Source organism: Pogona vitticeps, chromosome 6 (genome assembly GCF_051106095.1).
Source record: "Pogona vitticeps strain Pit_001003342236 chromosome 6, PviZW2.1, whole genome shotgun sequence".
NCBI classification, from domain to species: domain Eukaryota; kingdom Metazoa; phylum Chordata; class Lepidosauria; order Squamata; family Agamidae; genus Pogona; species Pogona vitticeps.
The window spans coordinates 82194988-82215879 of record NC_135788.1 but is presented as its reverse complement, the minus strand read 5'-3'; the positions used below and the strand labels follow the sequence as shown (position 1 = coordinate 82215879).

The window sequence follows — 20892 nt, the reverse complement described above, 5'->3', positions numbered from 1 at the left end:
TAAATAAAGATGAAGCTCATATAATATTTTTACAAGAGACTCATCTGTCAAGATTTGATACTGTGTATGTTTAAAAGTGTTAAAATGACTGAATTGCAGGAAAAAAATTATCCTAAAGTGAAAGTATTTTTAAAATTCTCATCTTGAAAAAATAATTTACTTAAGTTTTTCAAAACAATGAGCCAGTTCTGGCAGAGTGAGGTCAGTGAATTCATAACATTGTGACAACTGTCTGTTTTGCTTTTCAAGGAATGTTTTGGCTAAAATGTGTAAACATAGATATGGACTTATAATAAACTGATGTAATGCAGGATTGACATATTTGTAGTCCAAAAATGCTATATTTTGAAAAAGTACACTTATTGCTAAGTAACAAAAATGCTGGAAATCAGTCTTGTAAGGTTGAACATTTGAACAAAACACAGATGTTTAAAAACTTCCAGGCATTTCTCTGGGGAGGGGCGCCCCTTGGGAAAAATTGGAGCAACATCAAAATGAAATTAAAAATAATTTAAAGTATTATGTTATAAAATTGTAAAGCTGAAACTCTTTTTGAAGATTTTAAAATATGCTCCATTTTCTATTTAAAATTTGAGTTGGCAATACTTGTGGAGGCGTGCACTAGTGTTATTTATTACTTTGTTTATTGCCTGTATCAAGTTTCACCATGACAAAAAGACTGCTCTGTTTGTTATTGTCTTGACATATAAAGAGACTGTTCCGGTATGTAAACTAAAAGGGTTTGATTCCCACCCCATTGTTCATTTTTTTGCTCATAGGTATCATTACTCTAAACTAGATTCATTGAAAAGTATTGCTATGGCCCATGTTTCTCATACTACAAACTATCTAGAGATGGTAGAAAAACACATTGGTAGGCTCTTGGTACCCTATCAAATGGTAAAAGGAAGACTTAGAAACTCAAGTTAAAAAGACATCGATTCTGAAGCATTTGCAACCTTCCGAGAGCCGCCTACCCAGCTTCTTGCGTGTGCCACCAGTCGTGTGCACGGCGGTACACTTCAAAGGGAACATTGACGACGATGTAAATAACTTTTAAATCAGACTATGCGCTATTGTGTACATACAAGGATTTTCTATACTTAACATATGCTTAATGTTAAGTATATAAAATGCAGCCAACAGTGCTCCATGAGACGCAGTAGTGAGTTGACTTGTAATATGAATTATTGCAGTATTAAGTGCAATACAGTCAAGTGAGATCTTACCAAGTGAATAATGGATTTTGAGAGTTTTGTGTGTTGGATATTGTTGATTTGATTAAAAGTTGTTACTCTTTTCATAGGTTCTTCACTCTTTAGTGACAAAATGAGAATGAGGAGAACAATAGAATCTTATTTTAGTGTTGCAGCGTGACTAGTGACCTAGTAAAAAAACGAGAGGGGGAGCAGTTCCATCACCATCAATTCAGCCTGCTAAACTGAAAAATGTTAAAAATGAAGGTGTGGGATCATCCAGCCTGTATCCTGCAAAATCATCTGACAAAGAAGAATGGCCACTATAGTAAACACTGGGAACAGAAATATATTTTGCTGGCATACAGTGAAGGAAAAGGAGGCATACTGTATTTTGTAAACTGTGCCAAAATTTCATTAAAATGATGCCAAAGTTCTGCAAAAGACAGGTGGGATGTTCATAACCATTCCATTTACATCTTTCAAAAAAGCTTTAGGAAAAATGAGAAATCAGCTCATGCTATGTGTAGAAATGGAAACCTCAGGAGGCAGTTCAGCAGAGTGAAAGTGAAAGAGACTTAAACAGAAAAGGCTTTAAAATACTTTTGTGAGGCTTGTACTTTTTGGTAAAGGAAGAAGTAGCTCAAACTACTACATATGAGACTAATCAAAATTTTATCAAAGTATTCTTGACAAACAGAATAATGATTTTAAAGCATGGAGAAAAGCTCTGAATGATAGAATTATAGCAGCAAGGACACAGCCTGTGAAATAATGGTGTGTATGGGTGAAGTCTTGAGAGATGACTTGAAGAAAACATTGGAAAACAAGAGGTTCTCCATTTTGGCAAATGAAAGTATGCATTTGAGAAATGAAATGGAGCTGAGGATAATGTTCAGAGTAGTGGAAGATAAAATCCCTGTGGAAGAGTTTTTAGGAATAGTCAGAATCCGTAATGGAAAAGGCATAAACTATTGCAGAGGCTATTGACAAGGAACTTACTGCTCTTGATTTATATTATGATAATATTACTTTTGGATTTGATGATGCTTCCAATATTGGGTGGAAATGTTGGAGCTTAGAGAAAGAAGCTTTCAGAAAAGGCAATCAAAGAAGTTATCCAGATACACTGAAGAGCTGGGGTCCCCAACCCCTGGTCTGGGCTGTGGCCTTGGCAAGACTGGGCTGTTGCACCCCCATGCACGCACAGGTGCCCCACCCGCACACGCATGGGTGCCCCGTCCACTCACACATGCGGGCAAGGGTGCCCTGCACACACACACCCCGTGTGCGGCCTGCCCACCTGCGCACGGACCCCCCTCCAACCAGTCCGTGGTTCAGAAAAGGTTGGGGAACACTGCTGTAGAGCACACATGTTGTTCCCTGCCAGCATCTTCCTACAAGTGTAAAGATCAAAGGGTTTTTTCATGTTTTGAAAGACCTTTACAAGCTGTTTAGCAGGTTACCCAAAATGAAAATACTTTGCAGCAGTCAATTCAAGCAGTAATCAATGATCCAATTCTCAAGATTCAAATGTATTGAGAAGTGAGATCGCTGTCTTTCTATAGGATAGTGAATGCTATCTCCAGGAGCTTGAAGTCAATTTTGATGGCTTTTGAGCACACCCACAAGGAAGGGGTACACCTTGCATCACTAGCAGGGGGCATTTTGCTGGAAATCAGATAAGAGAGTTTCCTTATCACTTGCTATGTGATGAATGAACTCCTTCTTCAGTGCACTCTCCCCAACAATACTTTGGAAAAGAAGGACTTGAGTCTGGCCAAAGTAATCCCCCCAGTTACTGCAACAAAATTGCACTTGCGAGATATTGTAAAGCAGTCTGGAGATGTCAATAGTGACTTGCAAAAAAATGTTCAGTGCAAAATAATGGAGAAGTTCAGATCTGAAGTGCACCTGATTGCTGATGATGAAGATCTGAAGGAAACAAAGGGATAAAGGAATACTATAAAAGTGTAGTTGAAGAAATCGAAGACAGGTTCAATGACAAATCAATTGGTATCACAATATTTGTAAGTCACTTTGTAACCTTTCAATTATTGACAGATTTACAAGATACAGAAGTGAGAATGTTTTGTGGCAACTCTCTGATCCTTAATGTGGAAGATGTACTCGCAGACTTGAAATCTTTCAAAATTTTTTTATCAAGTCCCTGCTTAATATCAGAACATACAAAGCAGTTGAATGTCCATTGGCAAAAATTTTGGAAGTTGATGTGGGGTACTGTGAGTTTCAAAAGCTCTGTGAAGTCCTCCTTGTCAGTCCTGTTAACGACAGCCTTGGTGGAAAGATTTTTTCAGTACAATGATCAGAATACTGAGTAAGATAAGAAATAGAATGCTACCAGGAACCTTAATTCATTGTATGATAATAAGCATTGAGGAACCTAAGATTCCAACTGAGGAATTTCTATAGAAAACAGTAGACTTTTATGTGATGATGAAAACTTGTCAAATATAATTCCTTTTTAAAAATACTAAACTCATTTGAATATTTGGTTTTATTTTAGTTTTTAAAATTTTTTGTTTATAAACCATTCCCATATTCTATATTTAATAATAATGTTAATAATAAGATTAATTTTCATGAACTGACAAAGAAAATTATTTTCCATTAACTTTATATACCTGCCCCCCAGAGCAAATTGTCTGAAAGAAACACTGTTATAAACAAGTGTTGTTAACCTAGGAACTCAGCCTGTTCATTTAGTGGATCTACTCTAATTGGGACTAATTGGATTTGCTAATAGTCACATAATTTTTAACCATATTAGCCTGCCTATATTTGGAAAATTAGTCTTTGTGGTAATGAAAATCCATTTTATGTGGACAGAAAGTTTATAAAACTGATAATCTAGACAATATTAATATTTATTCAGTTGATCGCCTCTGTTGGTGCAGTCCATAACTGGCTAATGTGAATGTAGAAGATATCTAATGTCCAGTCTTCATATGATTTTATTTTCACTGAGTGGTTTTCGCTGGGCAGATTAAACCTGTTTTATTAAAATTTCACACAACATTTTCTTTAATGCTGCATTTGTTTTGAAGAATTGTGGAGAGATTGATCATTACTTTCCTGGAAAACTGCCTAATACTGTTCAAAGAGTGTTCTGAAATCTCAACATATGTATATTATATAATTAAAATCTGTGAAGAAAAGTTTTTCTAGTCAAAGTTTGCTTAGCTATGATAAATTGATGTTTCAGGATTATGATTTCAAAAGATAAAATGTTGCCCTGTTAGTTATGAGCTGAACAGAAGAAGAGATATCTGAATATGAAAGTTTAAATAAGTACAATATTGCTGTGTATATATTGAAATACCTGTAACTCATCCTCTGATATTATAGCAGTGTTTGGGACTAATAGATACCAAAACATGCCCAGTATAACTAAATAAAACCACAGAACGATAGCATCATAAAATAAAACAAAGACATTAAAAAAAAAATCAACACAAACCATTCTTTTTCATTATATTGAGTATAATCCAGTGATGCCTCTGAAGAAGCAAGCTGTGACTTTGAAAGCTTATGTCAAATAAACTTGTCCATATTAATGGTGTCACAAGATCATTCCTATTGTAGAGTTGGGATTGGTGACTGTTTTAGCCGAAACTCAGTTTGAATAGAAATGTATAATATGTATCCTATCTGGAAGATACAACAAGTATTTTGGAGAAGTTAATTCAAAGGTTTGGTGGTGGATGGAATCAGTCACTGAAATTTTATTGATCTTTTTACCTTTCTTGGACTTCATTGGCTGTATAAAAAAGAAGAAAAGATGACTATATAGTCTACCACTCTGAAATCGAAAAGTATTTGAGAGAATGCCTCTGGAAAGCTTGCAAGTCATGAAGACAGTAGGTATTGTTGATCTTTGGTAGCTGGGGGCCATTTTTTATATATGGGATTTGAATGGAGCCATTCTTGGGCTCCATGATCACTGCAGATGGTGACAGCAGCCCCGAAATTAAAAGACGCCTGCTCCTTGGGAGGAAAGCGATGACGAACCTCAACAGCATCTTAAAAAGCAGAGACATCACATTGCCAACAAAAGTCTGAATAGTCAAAGGTATAGTTTTTCCTGTAGTGATGTATGGAAGTGGGAGCTGGACTACCGAAGAATTGATGCTTTTGAATTGTGGTGCTGGGCGAGACTCTTGAGAGTCCCCTGGACTGCAAGGAGAACAAACCTATCCATTCTAAAGGAAATCAAGCCTGAGTGCTCACTGGAAGGACAGATCCTGAAGCTGAGGCTACAATACCTTGGCCATCTCATGAGAAGAGAAGACTCCCTGGAAAAGATGCTGATGTTAGGAAAGTGTGAAGGTAGGAGGAGAAGGGGACGACAGAGGATGAGATGGTTGGACAGTGTCATCGAAGCTACCAACATGAATTTTACCCAACTCTAGGAGGCAGAGGAAGCCAGGAGGGCCTGGTATGCTCTGGTCCACGGGGTCACGAAGAATCGGACACAACTAAATGACTAAACAACAACAACATTCTACATAGCCACTGCCATGCCCATTCTCTATGAATTACTATAATCTTCTTTCAAAACAATGTTGTGACCATCTACCAGTCTTGTAGCAGCAGACCTTGTGGAGATATTTCTATGGCCATCGATTATGGACAATAACTTTCATTCATGATACTGTCTATCAAAGGGAAAGGAAAATTCTGTCTACATTATGCATAATTTATAAACCTGTCATGTTCCCCTCCTACAAGAAAAAAAATTGCTAAAGTTCAAATGTTTCAATATTTCTCAGCAAACGTATTCCACCAGCCCCCAATTACTCTAGTTGTTGTTCTCCAATCATTATCCATGTCTTTAATTCCCTTTTTGATATGGGGCCACTGGAAATTAATATAATATTTCAAAGTGGTAACATCATACATTTGTATTAGGATTTCACAATAGCAGTTATAGATCTTTATTCTTTCCCTGATGAATCCCAAGATGGACTAGCTCTCTCGTTTTAACAACCGCCACATACTGAATTGACATTTGTGGAGTTACCCAGTATTTTCCTGAGTTCTTGGTACAGGCTTGTGTGAAGAATTGTAGATGTTTGGTGAAGCAGGAGTTTCTGTTGATTCTCAACCAACCTTATTCTCTCTGCTTAATTATTTTCTGTTTAATGCTGTATTCTGCCAAATTATCAGGAACACGGCATAATGGTCTGTAATGTCCTGATTTTCTTCTAAAAATCTGTTACTTTTCACTCCTCTGCCACATTCTGTTAAAAGTTGTGTTGCTCTTGTTAAGAAATCATACATTTCATGTTTGAGAGCTGTTGGAACTGTGAATGCCATCTGAACTGTGCAATATCACAGTTCAGATGGCAGTTTTATTGAATCAGTTTTAGAGATGTCATTTTGGACAAGAAACCCTTGAAGGCACAGGTCTTTGTTCTAACATTTTCCTCCTCTTTGCTATCTGCTGTCTCTGTAACCAGGTGCCTCCTTCTGACCTTTTTGGTTTTAATGTTTTTTTGGTAGTGTGCTTTGTTGTTGCTTTTTCCTAAGCTTATCTTCTTGTTTTGCAAGTTTGTACTCCTACTGTTCATTGGGCAGTGCACCGTTATTTAAAAGAAAGTGCCTTTGACAGTTCCCTTAACTCTGCTTGTTGTCTGTGCTATCCTTTTCTTGAGTTTCTTGGTGCCCTAGTGTGACATTTGCCCCTTTGTGGCCCCCCATTTGTCTCCCCAAAACGGAGAGCTCACAAAGGCAAACAAAAAACCCACACCTTTTCACGCACTGCCACCAGTTGATTTCTTCATCAACATACTTATGAAAGATGAAGGTCTATTCATCACTGTCTTTTGAATAAAACAGTTATTGATTACAGATGTAACTATAATAATTCATAAGTATTTACTTCAGGTTCAACAAGCATCTATTTCAGTCTTCTATTTAAAATGACAAGTTACTATACACTCCTCAGATTAATCACACCTCAGATCTCCGAACTATATCTCTCTCCCTCTCTAACTCTATGACTCAACTCCACCAACTTCTCCTCCCTGGCTCCGTCTTTTAACATCTCTGGTGGCCTCACCTCTCAACCACATCAGCATAAAACATGAATAATGCATGACTTATTTAACATAACAGGGGTGAATGCCACACCTAGCTAATCTGTAATATAATACCTGAAATTTTGTTGCATTAGAGTAGGTCCACTGAAGCAGTGGTGATTTCATGACTGAACTCTTCTGTAAATTATGTTGATTCAAATGGACTTTCTCTAATTTATGGTGTACCATCAAGTCAATTCTGACTTTGTGGTTTAGTCGTTCAGTCGTGTCCAACTCTTCATGACCCCATGGACCAGAGCACGCCAGGCCCTCCTATCTTCCACTGACTTCGAGTGACCCTTTTCAGAGTTTCCTAGGTAGAGGGTACTCAGAAGTGGTTTACCATTCCCTTCTTCTGGGGACATCCTGAGACTATACAGTTTGCAAAAAGCCATACAGCCTGGTTCTTCTGGGATGCACAGTGGGGACCTGAACTCCCAACCTCTGGCTCCACAGCCAGATACAGTGGACCCTCAACTTACAGACGGCTCGACTTACAGACTTTTCGAGTTACAGACTTCTCTGGCTGCAAAATTTAGATTCGACTTGCAGCCTGAGAATCGACCTACAGACCAGAAAAAAAAACAAAATGGGACAAAAATGGAACAAAAACGGCTGGTTATGGGAGTAATCAGTTTTCAATGCATTGTAGGTCAATGGAGACTCGACCTACAGACTTTTCAACCTGCAGCCACCGTTCCAATACGGATTAATTCCGTAAGTAGAGGGTCCACTGTACCTAATTCACTGAGCTGCCCAGAGAGCACAGGCTTACTCTAGTTGTAACTTATTTCAGTGTAGTAAGTTGCAAGTAGAGTAGGTCCATTTGAATCAGTGGAATTTATGGAGGAGTTGACTCACTAAATCCAAAGTGATGCAGTGGGCCTACTCTAGTGTGATTTGCTATGTTAAATAATCAACAAGTTTTTAGCCATGGATTTTAGATTTAAGATTTTCTTGCCATTAGCTCCCTGGAAGCAGGGTGGATACAATCAATGCTTTTTAAAAATTAAGTTGAGTTAAATTGCAATTTAAATCAAAAAATCAATTTGAAATTTTTAAGTCATAAGAAAGATGCAGTTTTTAAATTTAAATCAGTTTGATTTAAATCAAAATCACCCTGCCTAGAAGGCATTTGATCCTTTTAAAATAAGAGGAAAAAACTCAAAAGCTAGGAAAGCACCACTATGATAGTGACATAGAGAAAGGGGCATAGCCATCTGGAGGGCCCCAGAGGGATGAAACCGCAGAAGGGCTGAGATTGACCAAAATTTTATAAAATAAATGGTGACATTGAAATAAATCAACAAAGCTTGCGAAAATAGTCGGTCACGGTTTATTTTTAGAGAACAACAGAAGCACTGCCACCAAATAGAGCTGGTACTATTCCCAGGAAATGCTTCTTCATTGCTATCTAGTCACACTGATTAATGTAAGTGTCTAAGGCTGTAAGCTTAAGTGACCAGAGAATGCTGAATTTTTTCAATAAATATATATCTTTAGGGCTTGAAAAATGCGCTCATCCACTTGTCTGTGATGAGTGAAAAATGCTGCTCGGTGAGCCTGTCTCTTTCTCTCTAATCCTGTAGTCCTCCCCTCCCCTTCCCATTGCAAAAGGAAAACTGCCCTCTTCTCACAAGAGGAGAGTTCGAGCGACACATATAGTTCTGCAGGAGAATGTAGAGTAGTCCCATGCTGGAGAATATGGAGATTCCCTGCTCCCAATTTCAACCAAATGAGGACACATCCTGGGGTGGGAGGGAACTGTGGCGCCTTATGAGGCCGGGCGCTTTTGCTTTCAGTTTTATTTTTGCTGGAGACATTCAAAAGAAAGGTATTTAAAATACAAGCTTTATGACCCCACAGGCACACAAGTAATAAAGCAGCCCAAGTCTGAAGGTATAGATCAGTGATTCCTTTGTATGGAATACAATTTATTTTGGGTTTGTATGCATTGTTACGTAGAAATAAGATTAAGCATGTGCCTAGTTTAAATTTGTTAACAAAAACTCTAAGGCTATATAGTCCAGTCATGCTGACTGGTGACATTTTTGACTGACTGGTGAGACATTCTAAAATTTTTCAAGCCCTGTATATCTTATATATTGCCCCATACTGCTTGAAGCTCTCTCTGGGCAATTGGCAGTTTAATTATGCAGGATACACATTGCCTCATCCAGTGAGCCAGGTACTCCATTTACTGACATTGGAAGGATGGAAAGCTGAGTCAACTTTGACCTGGCTACCTGAGTCCATCAGGATCTCGATCATGACAGTTCTTATCCAAAAACCTAATGGTAAAGAATTTCTGCAGTTCAGGGTTTGTGATGGGGTTTCTGAGTGCATCTCCTCTAAGATAAAATTGCTTCTAAAACTATATTCTCACAATATTAGTTTTGTTAAAGCATGGTTATAGACTTTCCACACAGTGCTAAAATCATATACCTTGCGGGAGGGAGGATGGACATTTTAGTTTCATATAACTGAGTGGCTGTATATAATTACTTTACATTTTTACAACATCCTGATGATTAACAATTCACTGCATAATAGTTAAAACTAACTCGCACAGAGTGACCAAATTAGATACATACACATACTCTGTAGCGCCTGATGCATGGAATCTAAGAATCACTAATTTTAGTGCTTGCACTGTGGTTTACAATTACAATGGATCATACATCAAAATAACTGTTCATTAGGGCAGCTGACTGTCTTTCAGTACTCATCCATGTGCTTTTTCTATACTGTTCACAATACCCCAGTCTGATGAACAAACAACAGCCATGTAGTTTATTTGTTTATTTGACCTGTTTAAATAAAAATGAATTATTTGAATTCTAAGTGTCTGCTTCTGTGCATTACTGACTTATTCTTCTCACTTAAAGGCTGTTAGCATATAGTGATAAATTGCAGTTTAGTGCTGTGTGCACAAGCAGAAAAGAACCTGCATAAAGCACTAGGCAAATATGCTTCCTTTCCATCTCATATGTTTGTGTTTAGGAATAAGTCAGAATTCATTAATAGTTCTGGCATGTTGTTGTATGCAAACCAACCATTTAAAATAAGTTTTACTTTATTAAAAAATGAGAAGAAACAATCTAGAGATGTTTGCTGCTTTGTTGAGCAATTGATTTCATTTTTAAAAGTGCTTCCTAGTTTATGTGTAAGGATGAGCCAGAATTTTCTGAAGTGGAGCTGAATTCTGATTTGTTCCACCTATTTGAATGGGAAAAGAAAGACTTCCCTTGGGCACTTGCTTATGCGCAGAACATTAAACTGTGGCATGGCTTTTCTGGAAGTTGAATCATGGCCACTGGAGTGGCTTGGCTTGTGTTATCCCCTCTTGGAATGGCTAAATTCGTGTCACTACAAGAAAGAGCTTCCTTTTATGGCAATAAAAAACAAAAAACCTTTAGTCACTATGAGCAAAAAATCCCTCAGGAAAATGGGCATTGCCTATGCCAGCTTGGGGTTTGTCTATACCTGTATTATCTTTCCATGTCTAAAATGCCACTTTTTCCTTAAATAATTAGACAAAAAATTGAGGGTCATTTTATACACAGGCAGCTGCTTTTCTCTGCCTTTTGTGAAGGCTCCCTTTAGTTAAATCAGTGATGAAAGGGCTGCACGATCACAGCCCTTTGATCCTGAAGCCCTTTCATAGCTGCTTTACCCATTTTCTAAGACTCGCGGGAAGTGTCACTTTGACAGCCCCTTTTGCGAAGCCATGGGGCTTTTTTGCTAAACGACCGCTGCTTTTCCTTGCCTTTTGCAAAGCCACAGGGCTTAGCAAAAAGGAACGGAAGGCTCCCTTCCTTTTTGCTAAGCCCTGTGGCTTCACAAAAGGCAAGGAAAAGCAGAACCCTTTGATTCCTGCTTAGCCTTTTTGCTAAGCTTCGTGGCTTAGCAAAAGGAAGGGAAAAATAGGGATCAACTTTTTAATTTGCGGTTAGAAAAGGGGGGGGGTGTCTTATACATTGGGTCATCTTATAAACGGAAAAATATGACACCTGATTAGCTTTGCAGGTTTAGATTTGGAAGTACCCTATTGTTCAGAGCATCCCTCTTTCTCCTCTGCAACGGTCCCCTCAAGAGTTTTCCTCAGGACCATTCCTAGCCTCTTGCAGAAGATGAACAACAACCAATACTGAGGTCTGCCTCATCTAGCCCTTGACGTTCTCTGCCTCATGTCCCTCTGAGGCACCATGAGAGAGCAGACAGGAGATCGAGATCCTGCTCTACCACATGATCTTGAAACCATTGATATCAATCTTGCTACTCATGTTCCCCATGCGTGGGATCCTGATACTGTGACACATACAGCGATCCCAAGTCATGCCAGGGAACTCAATTTTGTTCTCAATCCCTCTCACCACTATTAAGGAATGAGTGCCAACCCTCCCACCCCACCGGTCTAGTGCCCTCTACTCTACTCAACAACAGCACCACCATTTGAGATCAGGGCAGCTGGATACTTCTACCTTGCCTCTGCAGCCTCACTCATCAAACATGCAGTTTCCATTTCCCAAACCAGATTTTGCACTTACTTCACAGTTGCCACTTGATTCCCACCACCTTCTTGCAACTCCTCTGGCCCCTGCAGGAAAATATTGCATGACTCTGCCTCTGATTCTGAACTGGATGAACAACAGTGCTCTCTGGCAACCCCTGACTTCTCACCTGAGCCCAGCGTGCAGGATTCCTCCCCGCTGGGAGGATGATTTCTTATTATGACCTGATAGAGAGAATTGCAAAATTGTTACACCTTCCAGTCCTAAAGCTTGTTCCATCTCAGAAAAAGACTAATATACCTATAGAAATGGCAATGCTGGAAACACTAACTGGCTTGAAGAGCCAGTCTGGTAAAAACCCTATTCAATCCTGCCCACATCTCAGCGGATTGAGAATTTTTACAGGATCCAGCAAGAGAAAGCAAAATTCTTCTTCAAACACCCTACTCCAAAATGTATCATTGTTCAGACAGGTCAGCTCAGGTACAAGAGTTCTGTTTGGCAAACCCCAGCCAACAGAGAAGGTCATAAGTTTCATCTCTTCCCCCAGAAAAGGCCTACTTATCTGCAGCTCTCGATATGTGCATTGCAAACTATCAAGCCATGATGGGCACATACCACCAATTTATTTGGGAGAAGTTTCAAACTACAGTACCATTGCTTCTTTACCACCTGACAAGAAATCACTGGTGCTCTGCTTCCAGCAGGAAACCTATACTCTTCCTGGTCAACAAATTCCTTCTGCTCGCCACGTACAGTAAATGACTGTGGCCAAAAGCATGGCTGCCAGCATCACCCTATGCTGACATTCCTGCCTGTGCTCTGCATGTCTCCCAGGAGACTCCAAATTCTGCATTGAGGACCTTCTCTTTGATGGGGAAAGCCTTTTCAACAATAAAAGAAACAATTTCATGCAAGATCTTCACAAAAGGAAAACTGATCCAAAAAAATGGGCATCAGTACCTACCACTAACCTCTTCAGCAATTCTGCCCCTCATGGAAGCACGCTCTTCTGTACACCAGGTACAGATCACCTTCTGACCGCTCAAAGACATCTGAATGATTCTCACAACATTGTTTCCATTCAAATACACCCTCTGCCATCTATAAACTACTGGCCTTCCTGAAGAAGGTGGACAGGAAGCCCAAGCAGCAGTTTTGACTTCCCTCAATATGAGCTTGACCCATCACCAGCCACAGACATCCACCCGCTACCTTTCATCACAACATGGTGAACCACATCTCAGATGCCAGGGTCCTAAACATCATAACCCAATAGAATTCTCTACCCTCCCCTTTACTGGTCATATTCAGCACACCCCACCTTCTTTCACCCTTCAAGACAAAATCTGTACTCTGCTTCAAAAGGGTGCCATATCAAGGATACCTCATCATCATCTCCACAGGCATTTCCCCCCGTTACTTTAGAGTGCCTCAAAAAGATGGCGGGCTGTGCCCAGAAATAGACCTTAGCAACCTCAACAGGTACATCAAGCTAACATGTTTCCGAATAGTGATGTTTCAATCTATCTGCTAGCTGGGGAGATCGGTTCGCCTCTATAGGCCTACAAGACACCTTTCACATCCATTCGCCACAACAGCATTGCTTTTTCAGTTTTCAGGTCGGTCAGCATACCTTTCAGTTAAGGGCAGTTCCCTTCAGGATATCAACTGCCCCAAGACTTTCACCAAATGTATGACACCGGTGGTGGCTTTTCTCAGAAGCCAAGGTGTGATGGTCTTCTTCTGGTGGCATTAGATCGACATACTCTAGAAGGCAACATTGCATTTACTCTACAGCTCCTCTTGAGTCTCTTTTTTTAAATTTTCTTTTTATTATCATTATAATTTATAAAATCCATCCATGCTAATTTAACATCGTCCCACCTTGTCTCAGATATCTTTATAATCATTTGCTCTTGAGTCTCAAGCTACAAGTCAACATACAAAAATACCATATTTCCACATGCCATTACTTGGTTCAAATGATCCAGAAAGTACTTGGACTCATGGCATCTACCAAAGCAGTACCGTATTTGCCGGTGTATAAGGCGACTGGGAGTATAAGACGCCCCCCCAACATTCCCACTCAGAAAGTAGAGTTTGTTATATACTTGCTGTATAAGACTACCCCCTCTTCCGCATGCGTGATTCTGCTTTGGCTGCATCATGGGGAGAGTTCCTTTTGCCCCTTTTGGTTCCTTTTCGGAGGCAGCAGCCATTTTGGAGAGGCGGCAGCCATTTTGGAGAGGCAGCAGCCATGTCGTCCCATCTCAAAATGGCTGCCGCCTCTCTGCTGTTCCAACAGTCAGCTGTTCGGCGCTAGAGTCAGGCTGTTCCCAGGCTAGGAGCGGGGCTCTGCTGGGTCTTACTACCAGGTAAGTGATTTCGCTGGGAGAGAGGGAGGGTTTGCTAGACATGCATCCGGCATACAAGACGACCCCCCACTTGGAGGCATGTTTTTCAGGGCCAAAAAGTCATCTTGTACACTGGCAAATATGGTAATTGCTCACTCCATACTCAAGATATGGCTGCTCTAGTCTTTTTACCTTCTTGTTTACAACAGAGACCAACCAAACCAAAAAAAACACACTATCTCATTCGCTCAAGCTCAGGACCAAGCTTTGGTGGTGGACCCTCAAGCACCATTTCTGGCACGGTGTTCCTTTCCACCAACTTCTACCATCCTGCCTCATCTTCACCAATGTAAGCACAACAGGATGTCCCCCCACTATTGACGCAGGGACGTCCAAGCAATGTGGTCACACTTTGAGGTGACTCACGACATCAACTTCCTCAAACTCTTAGCTATTTTCAAAGCCCTTCATTCATTCAGCAAGATCATCCGGAGTTGCACAATCCACATTGCTACAGAGAACACAATGACAGTGTATTATCTAAGCAAACAAGGGGGCATCAAGTCCTTAAGTCTTCTTTACCTTGCTTGCCTTTTTTGGAAGTGGAGCATATCTCATCAAGTCTTCCCAATAGCAATCCATTCCTGAACAGATCTCTGGTTTTTCCTTTTCTATTATTTTCATCTATTTCTTTACATTGTTCATTTAAGAAAGGCCCTCTTGCCTCTCCTTGCTATTCTTTGGAAATTTGCATTCAGTTTTCTGTAGCTTTCCCTATCTCGCTTGCATTTTGATTCCCTTCTCTTCTCTGCTATTTCTAAGGCCTCATTGGACAGCCACTTTGCTTTCTTGCATTTCCTTTTCTTTGGGATGGTTTTTGTTGCTGCCTGCTGTACAATGTTACGAGCCTCCATCCATAGTTCTTCAGGCACTCTGTCCACCAAATTGAGTTCTTTAAATCTGTTCTTCCCTTTCACTGTATTCATGAGGGATTTGGTTTAGATTATACCTGAGTAGCCCAGTGGTTCTTCCTACTTTCTTCAGTTCAAGCTTGAGTTTTGCTATAAGAAGCTGACGATCAGGGCCACAATCAGCTCTAGGTCTTGTTTTTGCTGACTGTATAGAGCTTCTCCATCTTTGGCTGCAGAGAATATAATCAATCTGATTGATTGCCCATCTGGTGATTTCCATGTGTGGAGTCGACTCTTGTCTTGTTGGAAAAGAGTGTTTGTGATGACCGGCTTGCTCTCATGACAAAACTTTATTAGCCTTTGCCCTGCTTTGTTTTGAACTCCAAGGCCAAACTTTCCTGTTGTTCCTTTTATCTCTTGACTCCCTACTTTAGCATTCCAATCCCCTAGAATGAGAAGAACATCTTTCTTTGGTGTCAGTTCTAGAAGGAGTTGTAAGTCTTCATAGAATTGGTCAATTTCAGTCTCCTCAGCATTGGTGGTTGGTGCATAAACGGATTATTGTGATGTTGAAAGGTCTGCCTTGGATTCGTATTGAAATCATTCTATCATTTTTGAGATTATATCCCATTACAGCTTTTCCCACTCTTTTGTTGACTATGAGGGCTACTCCATTCCTTCTACTATGCAGTTGAGTTATCTGAAGCTGTCTAGTGCCTTATGAATTAGATTTGGCAAATTGTCTGAACCGTGGTGGTTGCAGACATTAGATCCCTGCAGGAAGTGTGCAGTGCTTTGAGAGAGGGAGAAAAGTTGGCTGAGCCCATTCATAAATCTTTGTTAAATGAGGTGACAATTTTATATGCAGCCCTCTTTTTTAGAAAGAGTTTTTCTATGATGACAGTGTTTTCCTTCCTGTTTTTCAGGGAAGGGCAGTGGGACCATTTCTTTCGTAGAGTTTAATATATACAGAAATCTGATTCCTTATCCTGGACAAATATTTGTGTTTGATAAATATTCTGTATATAGTGCAATGAACAAGAGCGTAGATTGGGAATAAGATCTACAATTTCAGCATTAACCTGATTAAGGAAATTGTGCATGTTAAGGGCTGCTCAACACACAATCCAAACCAATGATAAATTGTTGGCCAAACTGAGCTATCTAGCAGCATCAACTGAAGCTACATTTCTATCCCACAACTGTTATTAAACATTCTTGGTTGAAACTACTGTAATGCATTTTTGTTTGTAACATAAGGAAAGTATTCAGGGTGCATCACAGCAAGCTGTAAACTGACATTTCAGTACCTGTTATGTTCGTGGAATTTGCATTCTACGGCAGATGTTTGCAGTTCTTGTGTTTTCTCCATCCCCTAGTGTTTATACTAGTTTTTCTGAAGAAAAGCAAAGCAAAGTGTGCCCCATAGCATTTGAAGCACACTCTGGATCGTTTGCAATTTAATTATCCAGGTTACATATTATGCCCTGCCAGTGAGCTTAGTAGTCAGTTTATTGACCTTGGAAGGATGGAAATGTGAGTCAACCCTGAGCTGGCTACCTGAGCCCGGGATCAAACTCAGGTTGTGATAAGAGTCTTTGACAGCAGTATTGCAATTTAACTACAGCTTCACAAGGGCCTTGTTTTAAAGTGCACACTCCCTTTGTTCCACTTTGGTGCAATTTTAGTCATCCAAATAAAAGATGTTGCCCAGATGTACATTTGTGTTTTATTTTGTTTTATGAACCATATAGCTACTTTGTTTTTCTGAGAAAAATGCTGCATTTTTCGTGAATAAAGTGCAGTGGGGTCATAGTCTTGATTGAAATGTCACTTGTGTTGCCCTCAAAAGACAGATTGGAAGGGGCTTTTGACTGAGAGTATAGGATGTCAATGGTAAATTCTTCTGCATGTTGTTGTGTAAGAGTTCTATGTGATGCTATTTATGATACTTGTCTCAGATATCTTTCCATGAATAAAACAACTGTTGGGAACTGTAGCCAGTATATAGCAACAAGTCACTTGAAATACCATAAAAAATTTGCAGTATTTAGATACAGTATCCGTGGCTCCACAAAGTAGAAGTACTTTTTCTGCTTCTCAGATTTGAGACAGAACTTTATATTGACCACATTTGCATGCAAAGATAAACCAGGATTGTAGAGAATCATGACCTCCTAAGAAGAAAATGCCACCCCCATCCTGAAGGAATCTCCTCTTCCTTCCTTTCCTCCTTTTCTTTCTTTCTTCCTCCGTGCTACCTCCATTTCCCAGTCTAACTCTCCATTCTTCCTCTCCTCTGCCTCAGTCACCAGATACCCCTCTAATTCTAGCTCCTCTTTTTCTTCCTTCTTTTTCTCCCCTTTACTGTTCTTTTTCTCCTGTACTTCTAATTGGTCCATGTGGTGTAAACCAGTGGTCCCCAACCAGCCTCCGAGGAAGGCGGGGGCGCCTCTGTAGTTGCGTGCGGCTGTGTGTGTGCACTCTCAGGCTCATGCGTGAAGCAGTGGGGGAGTGCCCACCAGTGCTGGCATGAACACGCTCCCACTCCTTTGCCCCATGCGCAGGGGCGCCTGCACATCCACTTGGGTGCTCACGCCAGTACTGGCAGGTGCGGGGGTGGGTGGTAGGTCTGTCTTCTTGGCCTGGTCCGGCTCAGGTCACGGACTGGTACCAGGCCGTGGAAGTTGACGACCTCTGATGTAAACCATCTCATATCCCTCCATGGTGGATGTTTGAGAGGATGGCTCACTCTCTTCCTTTCTGGCAGGGACTCCCTCCTTCTCACAGGCATCATATATAAAACTGGTTTAGCATATTAAACCTTCACAGAAAAAAGTAATTTGTCATTTGGAAAGTTGATATGTCACTAATATCAGTGAGGTTAAATCTGCACTAAGCATACAAAGTCATGTTTGCTAGCCATCTGCAGGCTTTAGAAGAGGTAGTTTAGGATTAAGGTCTAACAGGCTGTGTAAGAACACATATAGAGTGATTCAAAAACTTCCAGTTTGTACCTGCAGAATGCAAGCTGATCATCACAAATTCAGTTTTTCATCTTGAGTTCACTTAACACTGTTTTATAGGATGACTGAAACTTTTGTGGGTGTCTTCATCTAGTAGTCTGCGATATTAAATTTTAAATTTTCAGCTTTGTAATTGAATTGGCATTCCAGAGTACGGAACCACACTAGGCTCTTGACAAAATATTCCAGTGTGTCCTTGTTGTGCAGGTGTAATCTGAGCCTTTGACTGAACCGGTTGGAAAAAAAAAATACCATAACAGACAGGAGTCTCTGCTATAATTTAGATTATAAAATGATGCCCATTTTTTTAAAAAAGATTCTGAGCATAAGATAAAAATTGAGAGTCTGTATGCAAGTCAGAAGAGCACGGGACTTGTGAATGCATAGTTGATTTGGCCTAGGAGGAGGTCTGAAAGGGCAATAGATGTATCTTGGCCTTTGCTATAGAGGTGTAGGAGAATTTTGACTGGGAATTCAGACTTCTCTATATTCCATTTTTTACTTGCAGTGTTAGCAGTGGACTTCACAGTAAGGCTTGCTATAAAGTATTCTTTTTCAACACAGTCCTCCAATTATCAAATGGGATGTGACACTGAATAGTACTGCAGGCTTCCTGTGTGCTCCATTTTCAGCTCAACCTGCAGTGTGAAGATAAAAGTAATAGCAACATTACAGTATTGTTTTGTTCCCAACTGCAGCCCAACCCACAATTGAGATGTTATACTGCTGAACAAAGTTGCAAATTTGTTGTAAACAGCACAGGACTGGAACTGCCATATTCAAAATAAACTGTACTTCAAGGCAAGTCATTCCCCTTTTAGACAAAGCTTCAGCTTGCAGACTCAAGAATGAACTGTATGTGCTTTGGAATTTTTAGTAATGTATTTCTTTTCCCTTCTTATTTTTAAAAACCTGTGTTAAGTACCAAGTGGAGTAGTAATTCTTTCTGCTATTAACTTTTGGGTGGGGAGGGTGAACACACTTCTGGATACATTAAAATTCTCAGTGTTATATGGGTAGCTTCACTGTTCCAGAAACATTTTATAAATAGTGTAAACCAGTGTGTTTGTCTGCAAGTGATATACTGTATCTGGACTATCTTATTTGTCATTGAAGTCTTTTTATATTTATATATCCTTTTCTTGATCTTGCTTTTCTAGCCTATATATTTCATTTTCTCTCTCACCTATTTGTCTGCTTTTTTCCCTTCCTGTTACAGTCATCCAACATTGTGTACTCACTGAGCATGCTGAGTCCTTATTTGATCTGTTTTTATGTCCTCCGTCTTGGGGCTTTCTTCCCATAAAGCTAGTTTATACTTTTGCAAACCTCAGGGATTCTCCAACTCCACTAATAATCTCCTTGCACGTGGATGCTGCCATATTGGTTATGAGACATGAGCATTCGGGAACAGAAGGAAAATTTTGGAGATGGATCCTTTTAGCAAACTACTTGCACAGTGAACGTAGTGTGAGTAGTTTGACTCTTTTTTTGCAGCTCATGCAAGGAGGTATAGCCAAGATGCACTTGGAAAGCAGAAATCAGTCATTTCCAGCAAGCATTTACAAGTCGGAGATCCCACATTATTATGCTGGTGGTGCCTTATTCTTCATTGTTGCCCAATAGGATCCTGGTTTTATAGTCTAACATATACCCCTTAGTCATTTTTACCAATGTGATGGAACATTATTAGAGTGCACCATACTCTTTTTAAAACTACAATATTTAAAAAGCTCAGTAATATTAAGTGGAAGTAGTCTCATTTTAGTCCAGTATTCTTTGGGATTATCATCTGGATTATTTGATCACTCCATTTGGAAAAAACGTGCATTGTTCCAATACTATATCTGCAGCTTTATCTTAGGAAATGGATTCATGGTTATAACGATATGCTTCTCTACTGACAGTAGCAAATACATAAAGCTTGGTAACATGCCTGACTTCACCATCATGTTTCTTTATAATGGTGTGAAAAACTGAAGCAAAACCTTTTGCTGATGAAATAAGGCCATGGGTACTTGCCTGTCTGAAGCACTTTCACTATGAATAGCTAAAATTGATAAAAAGAAAAGAAATATACTCTCTGTGCTGTAGTGGCAACGTTCTCACTGGATGAAATGCTAGTGTTTCTGGAGCTCTTGCTATTTCAAGAGGAAACTTTAAAAATGATGCCTTTTCTAAGGATTTGGAAGATAAGAGAGAAAAGAGAAACTTCCTTTGGATTATGTGCATTCTACTTCAGTTCCAGAGAAAGAACTGTATGGTGATCCAGATTGTTTTGTATCTGGAGATACTTAACCAATTGTGCCATTCTGTGCTGTGAGAGAACTCTAAAACACGGTGCAGGGCAGCTCCAACCACTTAAAGAGCTGATTTTAGTTTTTCCACTACAAGGTAACTGAACATTGTCCCATCCTCTACTTCTCTGCGTAAGAGAACTTGTGGACACTTTACAACATTCAGCTTGCCAATGGTCAGAAGCTATGGATAACTATATGTCCACCACATATGTGAAATTCTACCTACTATTGTGATACCATTGCTTTATTATGTTTTTAAAGTCATCTTCTAAATTTACACTAAATTATATTTACTTGCACTCCTACAGGTTCTTATCTTTAATTAGCATACAGGAAGCTTCCTTTGCTGAACTAGAAGGAAATCTGTCAGCTAGAAAACAGGGTTAAATGACTTGTGATTCTGTTCATAGAAGTTCTGAGAAATGTGGTCTAGGAGGATGTACTTGTATGCTGTTCTGTGGAGTTTTACATGAGACTCAAAGCC

General features: G+C 39.7%; 1 protein-coding gene across 9 annotated transcripts in view; it reads left to right on the top strand.

Annotated features, from left to right (window-relative positions):
* The window catches only part of SLC20A2 (solute carrier family 20 member 2), a 108584-nt gene that overhangs the window by 15259 nt on the left and 72433 nt on the right, over positions 1 to 20892 (top strand). The window lies entirely within an intron of this gene.